The sequence below is a fragment of the Varroa jacobsoni genome, unplaced genomic scaffold (genome assembly GCF_002532875.2).
Source record: "Varroa jacobsoni isolate VJ856 unplaced genomic scaffold, vjacob_1.0 scaffold_1215, whole genome shotgun sequence".
Lineage (NCBI taxonomy): Eukaryota > Metazoa > Arthropoda > Arachnida > Mesostigmata > Varroidae > Varroa > Varroa jacobsoni.
The window spans coordinates 1-13500 of NW_019214117.1; the positions used below are offsets into that span (position 1 = coordinate 1).

General features: G+C 44.1%; 1 long non-coding RNA gene across 3 annotated transcripts; it reads right to left on the bottom strand.

The window, feature by feature from the left end:
* Positions 1 to 1091: 1091 nt before the first annotated feature.
* LOC111267741 (uncharacterized) lies at positions 1092 to 7724 on the bottom strand. 3 transcript variants are annotated; one of them, XR_002684797.2, is made up of 2 exons: positions 4339 to 7724; positions 1092 to 1383 (listed from the first exon to the last, which is right to left on the bottom strand). It is a non-coding gene; the product is annotated as an uncharacterized LOC111267741 (long non-coding RNA). The 3 variants fall into 3 exon arrangements; XR_015313936.1 differs by having other exon boundaries at positions 4809 to 7721; XR_015313937.1 differs by lacking the exon at positions 4339 to 7724 and adding an exon at positions 3995 to 4250.
* Positions 7725 to 13500: the final 5776 nt, after the last annotated feature.

The following is a 13500-nucleotide window of genomic DNA, read 5'->3' on the forward strand; positions in this document are numbered from 1 at the left end:
CCGCCGCCGCTGCTTGTTGTTGTCCATGTTGGTAAGAAGCCAATGCTGCCGTAAACCATAATGATGATGCCGATGATATGGCGGTACGGTGAAGCAGCGAAAGAAACAGCAGCACCCGTCGCAGCGGTAAACAAGAACGATCTTTGTGAAATAATCTTTGTCGTCGTCTTTTTTTGATGAAGTTGTAGCTATTACAATCGATGGCGGCGGCGGCGGCGGCGGCGGCGGTGGCGGTGTCAATGTCGATACACTTCAACGACGCCCGAGTTGTGAATTAATGCAGCGTACGTTTCGTATTCTCGTCGTGCTGATGGCACCAGCGACAGAAGCAGCACTGATGACTGCTGTCGCATCAACGTCATTAATGGCTTCGTAACAGCAGTCGTCGTAGGGGGTTGATGTCAGTAAAGCAGACGGGATGAGCGGGCAAGAAGAACCGGTGCCCGTCATCACCAAGTTGGGTCGGAAATCAAAATCGAAAAGTCTGAAGCGATAGACAAAAACGACAATACTGCAAAAAGCAGCTACTGCGGTACCGATCTATATAATATGAATTGGTCCGCGAGGTAACGTTATCGGTAATCGTCGCACCGTTGGTGGTAGCAGCAGCAGCAGCAGCAGGGAATTATATCCGAAGCGACTGCTATACTCAATCAACTATTGTGTGAGTAAGTGAGTGAATCAATGAACAATCGCCTGTAATGGGACGTATGCTTTTATCCTTATGCAGCTGGCGTTCGTTGATACGCTGTAACACCGCTGTCTGGAGCCGTAGACACATTTGCTAATAGAAGCTGATCTAGAGTCGAAGATACACGCGGTAATCGCTCTAAGTAACGATTAGAATCACTGCATGTTGAGAGCGATAGGACATCCAAGGCTAGGCCTAATAGTCTAGTGTAGCCCATACATTAATACTGAGCGAACACGAAGCTCTTCACTGTCGCATGGCACTTCTCCTCACAGATCAAATACTTCATGTAATACCTCTATACATCCCTGTATTACGGGGCATTCGTAATGTTCCCAGGAACATGTTTTGCATATAAATTATTTAAATGCAGATTGTTATGTATAATAACCTCAGTGTGTGCAAAGTACGAAATATGCATTACTTTATTTATCATCACTTTTAGAATTGCCGATTGCGTTTACTTAAAAAAACGCATGTTATCGTTACGTTTGCACGTATTGTACGTTTATCCACCATGACTCCATCGATCCGTGTTGTCGCTATCTTCGGAACAGCGCCACCTTCCGCTGCCGTCTCGGCCGTAGTTCCGCGACTCCGTGGCGGTACGATTTGGCCTGGCGGCCCGATTGCACCATGCTTCAATCGTCCGCGAATTCACTGGTTTCCTCATAGTCGTAGTTGGGGCGGGACTGCAAGCGGCCAAACAAACAGAAATGTCAGAGAGAACGCGGTTACGACAAAGGTAGAGCTGTCGTGGTATTTCTGCTACTGCTGCCGCTGCCGTTCTAACCAGCGGGCGACAGGAGTAACCGTTGCCACAACAGCAGCAAAAGGGAGTAAATTAAGTTTTTTTTCTAGAGCTATCTTGGGAGGGGCTATGGACGCCAGCCACAAGCATGTACGCCAGTCAGTCAGCCATCCCATAGAGCGTCTACTACCCGGATTTTACCCGATCCAGATTCTAAACTTGAACAGAACCAGCTAGCATACTGCTAGTAGCAGTGCCAGAAACATTAATAATGGTCACTGTAGCCTCGTATTGATATAGTAACAGTATTCGAACGCTAGCAAAGTAGTTGTTTACACTGTTGCTATTATGACGTCCTGTCAGCGTGCTGGCTAGGGTAGCAAAGTAGTGATCGGAAGTTTGTTTTTTAACCGGTTTTTCACAGCTGTTGTTGGACGCTGATGATAGCGCCGATAATGAAGGGTAACTGCATCAATGAGGATGGTAGCCAGAAACTTGTTGGTAGGAGTAGTGACGTTACATTGCTGTCCAGAGACTGCCGCCGCCGCTATTGTTGACAGCGGACTCTGCTGCCAATAAACTGCTGATTAATCGTTAACTGCGAAGGCTACCTGTCGAAGCGATGAGACCTCTTTAAGACATATGCTGTCCTTTCCCATACAAACCCAACAGCCCAATTCCTGCTGCTTCCTTCGTAGCAGACTTTTTACCATCCACATCATTGTCGGAGTGATATCATCAACATCGTGCGCTGTATCATTGGCGGGTCGTAGCTGCAATTGGCTTGTTGCAACCATTGTCACCGGCGCTACTTACGGCTGCCTCCCTCGGCAACATTGACGGCTCCAGCGGTGAACATCGACGTCAGAATGGGTGACGTATTCGGCAGTGAGATAACTTGTTGGTTGATTTACGGGCCCGCCGGCTGGCGTTCATGTTCATCTGTCTGGCATTTCCGCCATTGCCTCTACAGTAAAGCTGATGCTGATACTATTCATCAGCTCTTTTTGTTCTTCGTCAGCACTCGGTTGTTATTATTGGAGCAGCAGTGGGTCTACGCTAGATATTACTTCAGCTGCCAGCGGAATTAGCAAAAAAGGGACCGTTACCGATGTGGTATTCTCGGTGATTTCGCTGTCGCCCGCTCGAAACGAGACGGGACGTCATTGGCACCACTGGTAGCGATGGTAGCACCAGCAATAGCCATGGTACGACGGCGGCAGCTCCTCACAGCTTGCGGCATCTAATCAATACGTTTCGACTCTTACGTTTCGTTCCGACGTTCGCCGTTCTGCCACAGAACGAACTGCAACGGTCCATGCGCGGATTCGAACCCAAACCCCCACGTGTCCCTCAAATCTAGTATACAAACACGCCACCCACTATTCAGTCAGCATTGAGACGGAGACCGCAATGTCTACCGCTAATACTACTTAAATTACTATGATTCAATTGCGCTAGTAATAAAACTGTAGAGGATAGCATTCGTATGGACGACGACAACAGCAAGAGCAGCTGTTACTTCAGTAGCTGTAAAGGGCAAGGGGGCTGAGGGGAGCGGCCGTAGAACACGGGCAAGCCGGCTGGGGTTACCCAGCGACCCTAGTGGCAAGACGGGCGCGCAACTAAAAGATAGGTCAAACCAGACCGTTTTGTCCGACTACAACACAGCATAGCGATGCGTTGCCTGTTGTATGTTAGCCCATCATGTCGCTATCGCATCAACATTGAATAGAAAGATGATGAAAGCAAGAGACTGCTGTTACATCTACGTCCAACTGGCGCTCGAGTGGTCGAAGTGCTAATAACAAACAGAGCTACCGTAGAAGAATGGAAACGATGATGAACGATAGCATCTATCGTTCACCATCATTGGTTACAGATATCTTAATATATGCTAATCTTTTTCTGCCTTCTGCTAATCATATCGTGACAGCGTTCATCTGTTATTATTGTTATTACTAAGACAGTAAACAACATATCGGTTTCTACTGTTCGAAATTGACCAACCGGATAACTGATATGAACTAGTAAAAACGAGATTTCATTGGGATAAAATTTTATAGAATCGAGCGTCTTCGAAAGGGTTAAATTGAAGGTTTGACCCAAATAAAAAATGATCAGGACGTGAACGTTTAACATTTCAGAATTATTCAGATTCTATATTTTCTGAGAGTAAACGCATCGTTTGATTTGGAGAGTTACAGAGTGCCGAGTTCAAGCAACTAACCGAAGCAAAAAACCCCAGGGGGTGGTGGTGGTGGTGGTGATGAAAGTGGATGTACTAATGTAAATTTAGGCTGGTGTACTTCTCCTCTGTAGACGTACATTCCTATATGAAAGAATGCCGCCAAAGTTTAAATTGTAATTTCATCGATCAAAGTACAAAATATTTTACTTATATATATGTTCCACATGATAGTTAAGGGTGGTACGGCGTTCTTTAGCTAATGTATTCAACAGATAAGAGTTGAATTTCTGATCAAACTCACATGTATGTAACGTAATGCCATCTTAACTCGTATCATACAGAATATGTATGCAAAACGTACCACATCTTAGAATCGCTGAAGAGTTCCAATTCATTGTGTCTAGTGCCCAAGATAGATACAGTCCCTGCATTTGTACTGACCCAGCATATCCAGCCCAGTGTTGTGACGGCAACATAAGACACACATCGTCAGACTTCGCTGAAATGATGCCCATCTAATGTTTAGCACTGGGTAATTCTATGTTCAGTGTCCTCAGACTAAAAATTATCAGTGTCATAGAATTTGCTCAACCGTGAACCATTTTACCCTGTGTTGTCTCCTTAAACGATTAAACAAATTCTATAAAACAAACTTTGCAAACTACCCACACAGAGGCCGACAAACAATGCACTGTGTATACATACATCTAAAACAAAGTAACGATGAATCCAGCTGTTGCTGTCTACTCAATGGCGAGCCGGAGACTTGCTTCTGCTCGCACGGTCGGATTGATCCTTGCGTGCCGTTTTCGCCCTCTAACCCCTCAGGTCGTTCAAGCAGCAAAAACAGAGAAGCAAAGTAACCGATGGGCATCCGTCGGCCACCGCTTAATTGTCGAAGTTGCTATCGTCTGAGTTTCCACTACCACAATTGCCATTGATATCATTACAGCCAGAACGATTTGAAGCGGCCATTGCGCGTTTGTTACTTGTCTCTAGTCTCAGCCACCGTTATCGATCTGTTGGTGGTAAAAGGGGCGGCAACGGCGACGGCGACGGCGACGGCGATGGCGGCGGCGGCGGTAGGAAAAAATTTGAAAGCGAGTTTCTAAACTGTGTAACTCTTGTGTACGGTAAGAATCAATACATAGTTACACCTCTTTCTCCGTGCTCACATGCATCTCAGTGCCTCTGGGTATATAGCTCGGCTTGATGTTTGCTCGAATGCCATTGCCGCCGTCACCGCCGCCGCTGCTAGCGCGAATGGTGATTATGATTCTTTCCATTCTGATGCTGCTGCTGCTGCTATCCTTCGGGTGCTGCGCGTTGCTTAGCACTAGCATTAACGTAGCACCCTTTCCCTCTGACTCTCTCTATCTGCTTTTGCCATGGAACGCTCTAGAATGTCTTTGGAAACAGCTTTTGTGCCATTGTGGCCGCTGACTGTCATCGTGTTCCAATGACGGCCAGCGTCAGGCGACGACTGGAGATCACCAAGCACCAAATGTCGGATATCTGCGATGCCGCTGCTGTGACCACAGCAGCCGCTAGGAGCCGGCTGTGCAGAAATCGCGCAGTATAAACGTCAAGAAATTAACATGAGCATACAGATATCGAATTGGAACGACAGCAAGTAACCAGCGTAGCGGCTGCATATATATTGTCACGAGAGCGATGACGGAGAACGCGGGAAACGTGAAAAAGACGTACCAAGCCGTACACAGACATCAATCAAATACGTACGGGGCAATGCGATCGTAGTGCGTTGCAGAAGAGATGGCGGTGTATTAAACCGGACGATTTATTGCCAACACGCTTCGTGGAAATTGTATCACTAATAACACTCGAAATGTGCCACTGATAGAATGAATGAAATCTGGGGTGAGGGGAGAGAAAAAAAGAGACGATTAAGGGGGACAAGCGGAGCAACGTTCCGAAGCTTGTTGGCAACGATTTTCATTTGTAACTCATGGCGGCGGGTGGAAAATGGCGACGGGGCAACGGGTCTACAAGCAGAAGAAAGAATACGAAAACCGCATAACATTACATAGACGGAACGTATAATATAACTATGCTACGCAAACTTCGATAGAAATAAGGTAACATGTCTATAATTGTAGAACATCCTTCAGATGGAATGCAGAAGAAATCGTGTGGACATAGGTCGAACATAATGGGTTATGGAGTGTTTTAATGAGGGTCTGCTATTGGTGTGAAATTACACCACAGTGTTAACAGTTTATTGTCGATTGCTGAACGATGCTGAGGTCTGCTAGGTCCCAATACAATAACTGTCGCACCTCAAACGGTGGGTCTCGCTGCAGTCAGTCCACCTGATTGAGTATTTTCTGCTTCTGTTAGCTAACAGAGATCTCATGTTGAGTATTTCAAAATACGGATCTCACGGAAAAACGGGAACGCGAAATTATCGAATTATAGCACGAACTGTAGTTATCGAGGTGATATCAAATCATCCGCGCCCCATTTAAGGTCAACAAAGAAATAAGCTTTATTTGTGCAAATAGTAAGTTAGTAGTTAAACGTTGTTTACATTATATCGAAGTCGAGGAAGAAAAGCAGAAAAATTAAGCCATGATACTTCCGACCTTATACTCTCTGGTGGTGGTGGTAAGGTCCCCAGTGCGGTGGCGCGATGGCCTACTGCTTTCCTACTGAAGAACGACACTGAGCATAACGCAGCGCGGCTTCCACTGCTTCTGACCGCACAAGGTAGATTACCTCATTATACGTTCGTCAGGTGCAAGAAGAAAGCAGTGGACGAGGTCTTTGCTGCTTAACTAAGGACACAATTAACTCCCTGTTTTGTTGTTCCTTGTTTTTTTTTTCATTTTAAATCGCTAGGCAGGATTACTTTTTGTCATCTACTAGCGTTGCCTTGTCCAGCTGTCGTACCGAATCCACTTCTTGTTCCGTGTAACAATCCCGTACAAAGAAACACACTGGAACTGACTCTGAGCTTCGAGGAGCTAACCAATAAACACACGCCTTTTCCTTTAATAATTAAATTGTAAGATGCCTACTTTTCGACTCTGTCCGCCTGATGGTTGTAGATGGTTTCTTATGGCAGAACCGATACAGCCAACGTTGAAGTGACAGCGAGCTAGAACTTTTCTTCACCATCGCGTCCATATCGGCGCCGTGAGGCAGAAGAAATCAGCCTGAGGAAAAGGACTGCGATACGAAACATCCCGAACGATACTTTTAAGGTTCTACGATATGAATTGAAACAGCTATAGTCTTAACGGTAGTATGAATTTCGCCGAGAATCTTCGTCGCGGTGTATTTGGGTTTGAACCTGAAAATCGAACGGACCTATTTAAAGAAAAGAGAATGTACACGGACCTTTTCAGCCATACACTTGAGTTATTTTTGGTGGGACGCCATTTTCGAAATTGCAACAAACAACAACTATCTTGAATGGCATAAAAAATGAAAGTTGTCAAAACTTTGTACGGTACCTACATAACAAAAACATTTTGTTGATTTCATTACATGTCGTTTATATGTCACTATATAATGCGAACGCAGCTCAGGCCGCCATGTGACGATACTGCTCATATTCACAACTTCATTTTCGGCTATCTGTACCGAAGCTCCGGTTTTTTTTTCTCTACTTCACAACAGGCGAATCGAGCGCGTCGTGCTTGCCGTCGACCGGCACTTCTCGCGAGCTGCGTATCTCGGAACACGATCAACAGTATCTATACTGGGCATACAAACATGGTCATTTACCTAGTCACATACGCACTTTGTGTCTCGCTCAGTCACCATATCGTTTGGGCCGCTTTTCTACTTGTTCATGTCGGTGCGATAAATGCTTTCGCTCTTTTCTCCTTTGAGTTTCCTTTCTGCAAAGAACTCTCTTACAGTGCTACATGGCGGCCGATGCATGCCGTGAACTTGGCACGCGTTGCTATGCCGCCGACGAATCCTTACGTGTACGGGGAGCTTGACTCGGAATCAAACTCGTCATGGCGACGGTCCGCTGGTGATTGCTACTAGAAGCTTTTGTAACAATTTTTTTAGAAATCTGAAAATTTTGCCACTCTAGAGCGCCTTTGAAAAAGTTTGGCTAGGACAATTCTCTACGATTATTAGGTTTCGAGTTCGATGGGTACATTGGAAAAGGCTGACGCAATTCTAGTAGATGTTCTTCTAGTTACCCGAACGAAAGAAACAGTTGGAATAGAAAATTTATGAGAAAAAAAAAGGTATTACTTCTTTTATTAAACATGGCGCCTATGAGCGAGCTGTTCAGATATAGAGCCCATTAATTCCTATCTGTTTGATTTGAAAAGCATGTTAGTAATGTACTCGTCTCCAGTAGGCACGCAATCAGCTCGAAGGCAGTCCTTTTTTGTTCTTAAGAAATGTTTATTCGTTTATCAACTTTATCAGCTCTACGATCGTTTCTTCGGCACTCGATCATTCATAGAATTCCGCCATGAATATTGCTTGGCGTACATGTCCGAGCTAATCTTTCTCGGGAATCTTTTTATCATGCGGCAAAAAAAAAAACGCGTTTCAGCGCACTGTTTTGACAAATTGCCCTAAATACAGTTTAAATTCAAATTCTTATCTGTAATACAAAAATGAAATGGTGTCGTTGTGTTCATGTATCGGTAGCAGGACAGAAATGCGGATACTTTTTTAGAGAAAGAACGTGATATAGGCGCAGGCATAGGACAAAAGTGAAAACCACGCTTCGACATGGTGGAAAGTACTGGGAGAGTGTCAGAGGAATAGCTGAATTAATAATATTGAATTTTCCTAGTTTGTCTAGTACCCTTTACGCTACACACATGTGTTATTTTAATCTAACAGCGTCTCGAACAAACAAAACACTGTCAGTGTTGCATTAAAAAATACCCATTACTACTATTTTAATTTGGTAACATATTGATTATATAATACAAAAGAATTATACTTAAGTTGTACCTTAACACCGTTCTTTTAGGTGGCAGTATTTCGCTTTGCGAAGCCCTCTCAGTATGGAAAATCGTTAAATTCATGAGTTTACACAGAGTAAAAGTTCGAGGTCCGACCATGCTATTTAATTATGCGCTCCTTGTCCTAACTAAAATGAATTGCATTTGTTATTGGTAGTATTAATGGCCTGACCCAAACTGTTAGACAATCGTTCAGACATGACTGTACCTCGTTTACGGTTATGCACATATATCCTGCACAGCCTCAAACACCTCAGTAATCCGGTATTGAGAATTATCTGTTCGGGAGAAACATTATGGTATTGTTGGCGTTGGCAAAGCGGAAGTACAACCTCATTTGCATTCTGTTGAACAAATCAGAAGAAGACATGGCCATGCTATAGCTAAGCTTCTATCGAGAAGAGCGGCGAAGAGGAAATTTATCCGACGAAACAGAGCTTTTGTCGAGACCCCTAGAATTCCCGTTTGGCGCACAACCGCCTTTAACAAACGCACGAAGCTGTGTGTTTGAGCAAGCACAGCATGTGAGCGTAGTTGGGAGCTTCAGTCATAACAAACTTGAAATGATACGTCGAAGTATACATATAATAAGTCGAAGTGTCAGCTCGCTTTTTACACATAGATCAGCCAGTCTTTCTGTACTCGGGTACGAGAGCCTAGGATTTCAATAAACAAGTTAATAACAATATTACGTAGTTCCTGACAGGGTGGAAGGGATTTCCACGACGACTAGCAACAATCTATTGATAAGGAACGAACGACCCAATGAAACCTTAATGACTATAAAAGATCAGTACGCGTCACATTCGTTCTAATCATCATTGTTATTACTACAATAATTAAACAATAATTGCTGTTATGATTATAAGCTACACATACACATTTAACGCGTCGGTATTGACGCCACGGTCACACCACGGCTGTACGGCGACAGCGCCGCCTGTTATCATACATGGCAATGAGGCGGTCACGCGCGATCCGCGATGACTCACGAGGACGATTCCCCGAAGGTGGCTTGCCGTCCCCAGCAGTAGTGACACAGTAGATTCCAAAGAGTGATGGCGCCAAGCGGAATCCATCGTTGTATCTCAACGGCGCCCTGTGTTCGTTAAGTTCATCTCGACTTAGTACGGCTTGACTCGTACCGAATGACACGCAGGAGATGAAGGAGCGAACAGAGAGACGGCCACGACTGCGATGACTCTTTCATTCCGGTTAGCCATTGCTGCCGCTGAGCGACGCGTCTTTCCTCTCCATCTGGTGTTGTATTCACCGTGGCGTATTCTCGCTATCGCCGTCATTGTAACGCGTTTTCTGTTACAATATAATAATATATACAATCTATGTATGTAGATGCATACTATAGCGGAACGCTCACTACAAGTTTTGTCGTAGAGAAGCAGCAGCAGCAGCAGCAACAACAACGATTCGTCACCGCTGAATTGTCCGGACAATTGTCTCCGCGGCTAAGTATCTTTTTGGCATCGTATTTTGAGTTCAAACATCGACGGCATCAGTTTCAGCCCCTGCTGTTGCCACGGATAGATTCAATATAATAGTGCTATATGTAGTAACTCGTATGGATGAGTGAACGTTCTTTTTTTCGTACGTTCATTTCAGACACCACTGATTCGTTCAGTAACCGTCGCACGGCAGACGCTTCCCTCACAGTTCAGAGTGATGTTCACTTCATGTTGAGAGCCGTCCCGAGCGTCGGACATAACGGAGCGAAATCTATAAATCTACGAGAGGCTATTGCGTGAATAAGACTAGAGAATACAAAAATGAACTGGGATAAATCTGACTTGGTCAGCTATATATAAGTGACGACAATATGTGCGGTAACAGGAAAACCGATAAATAAGTGGCATTTTTACGACACAGTATGCAGCCGTTGCATATAGGTTAGTTGGGGTTCTCATGGGTCAAGCACGATGATATATAAGGGTATTATAAAGAGTTAACAATGAATAGGTTTTTCTTATACCGATCGAGTAATATCCTTCAGAAGATACATTAATTCCGCATCATTTTCGCAAACACGCGTCATCTGCTCAGGGCTAGCTGCCGTCAAATGTCGCTTGGTCATTTGCAGTAACGCCCACTTACATGGTCTCTGATTCAAGCTTGAGTTTTTTTTTTGTTTTTTTTTTTTTATATATCCATCACATCCGTCGTTCGGCTTATTGCTTTTCTCTAAGTACTTCTAAGTACTAGGATCAAGTTCATCCGGGGCACAAACATAACTTCTCACAGAAACTTCATTGATGCTATAATTGTCACGCACCACACAAAATGTTCTGTTTTTTCGAGCACTGGCTGCCTTTCTCCGCCTAGTAGGATATCTTTGTCTGATTAATATAAAATTATTGTTAATCCTGCGTTTTATAGCCTGGAATAGACGCAGACTTGAGCAGTTCGAAACGGCAATAGAGAACCTACCATGATCGAAATATCGGAAGCTTCGAGAGATAGCTTTTCATTGCATCTCGTAAGGACTAAAAGCTGCTATTTCGGCAAGCAGGAAGCAGCGTGTTGACCCTTGACAGATCTCATTGATGTATCAATAAGGGCGTCTGCCGCCACATAAATAAGGACCAGAAACAAATTAAAAACATTGTGATAGTACTGACATTAAAGAGAACTGCACTAGTTAGCTAGAGTTCGTCAGTCAGCAGGACACCGCCATACTAAACACTGCTTCTGCTTCACGATGATAGACTTTTTTTTACAGGTTTAAAAATGACTAATAATGACTGCGACACCCATACGGTCACTTGTACGCCATGGGAGGGTCGGGACTATACGTTTGCAACGACCAAATGCACAATCTGCTTTTTGAATTTTCGTTCGCTTTAACAATTTTTTATTGTTTAGTTATTGCTATTTTTGATGTCATCGGCTTAAAAGATGATTGTAGTTTTTTCGTTTGACAATCGACAGCCATTATAGATCGGAATATAACAAGCGTGGATAGCGCCGCCGGTATCTCGTTAGTGCGTCGCCTTTTTTGTATGATGAACGACAACCCAATGAGGCCCACCGTCGAGAAAAGGCTTTGCCTGTTGTTGAGTGTTTTCCAAAATGTAACCCATTATTGATTGTCCGACAGTCTTTTCGGAATGCGAGCATGATACATTACCAGGCTGGAGCGGATCGAGGCGGATCGATCCGATACCCTTTACCACCCCGTTGCCAGATCCACCAGCAACATGATTAATACAAAGGCGCTGCCCCACCAGACCATCGGCTAATAATAATAAGAATGTAGAGGTAACTAGCAAAGAATGTCTGCCAGCAGGTTCATTCTTTGAATGACGACAAAGACAATGACGACGGCTTTCTAAGACGCGACAGCGTCAACGGCAGCGGCAGTGGCAGCGGCAGCGGCAGCGGCGAAACTAACCGTCATCGATTAGGATATGTACGGCGATTTGGTACGGCGGAGCGTGAAACAATGCTAGACGCAGTGTTTGTTGCATTACAAATGGTATACGCGAATTCTACGGCCTGAGCTGTCGAGTGCGTATTGAACAGGCTTCGGGGGTGCGTGTCCGTGGTTCTAACAACCCGTAACAAACCTATTATTAGAGTACCGATTATCATCACCCATTAATAATACGGACTGCTTTGAGGTAATTCAATGAAGGAAATTAATGCGGTACTGTGACAGATTTGACAGCGGCAGTAAATTTTCGATACTTCTCCAGCAAATCTAATATAAATTTAATGCCGCTAATAACAGATCAGCGGTTCAACAGAAACGAAGACAATTTGAGAAGACAAAACTGTGCAACAGAGCAGACTTTAAACACGTAGTCTAAATGCGCAGGTATACGGCTGCTTGGCGGCAGCCTATTTCGAACCTTGTTTGATCTATAATAGATCGAATATGATTTTTCTTTTGCCGTTAAGAAAAATGTTTTTGCAATTATTTTGAACGATTATTCAGACAGACTTGGCAGGCAGGTTGGAGCTTGTGCCACTATTTCTCACTTGTAACACCGCTCCCGAACTGCATGGGTTTTCTGCCTCAGACGAGTATCACACAAATCTTGCGTATCTGAGGATCCACTGACTGTTCAGCCACTTACCGGAAGAGAAATCGTAAATGGAAACGCTAGCTTACAATAGGTGACTGAAGACCCATTTTCGGATTCTGTAAATTACTTAAAACAAACATGGCGAACGAGATGATATCACTATGGGATTACGAATCGTTTCTCGTAATCGATACGACGGCGCACTGTGCGCGTCATCGGACGCGACACGAAGTCACATATAACGTCAACGTTCAGAATACTTGTACAGTGGATCTCTTGTGTTTTACTTGCGAGCGGGCAGACTTTTCTGAGGGAGAAACTTCTTAGCGATACACTCCGCATCTCTGCTTAATTGGAAGGAAGGTAGCCTATAACTACCACTGCTTAAGTAACCGCAGCCACGTTCATGGATCCCAGCCAGACTTGCCGTTTCCGTCGATCCGTCCGTGCGTCCTCGTCCGTCTGCCCGCTATAATTACTTCGGCTTTTCCATTATTATTAATATTATTGACAGCCTCGCATATATGCCTTAAAAAATGCTTAAACGTAGACAGCTCAAAAACACTAGGACAACTATATAGTATGCGTGTGGAAGAGAGAGAGTATATGTGTGTACTACTAACACCTTAGTGAGTGGTGGTAACGAGGAAAACAGGAAGCTCAAAAACTAACGCCACTGTTACCGCAATATAGTTGCTTATGTAATTTTTGTGTTTTAGCTATGGTTAGCTGTTGTTAATTTTTGTCTTTTCTGTGTTGGATTAGACATACCCGTGTTACAACAAGTATATATATATACTCGTTGTAACGTATAACCATTAATACATGTTTTCTTTTTTGCTCCCTATTTTTTT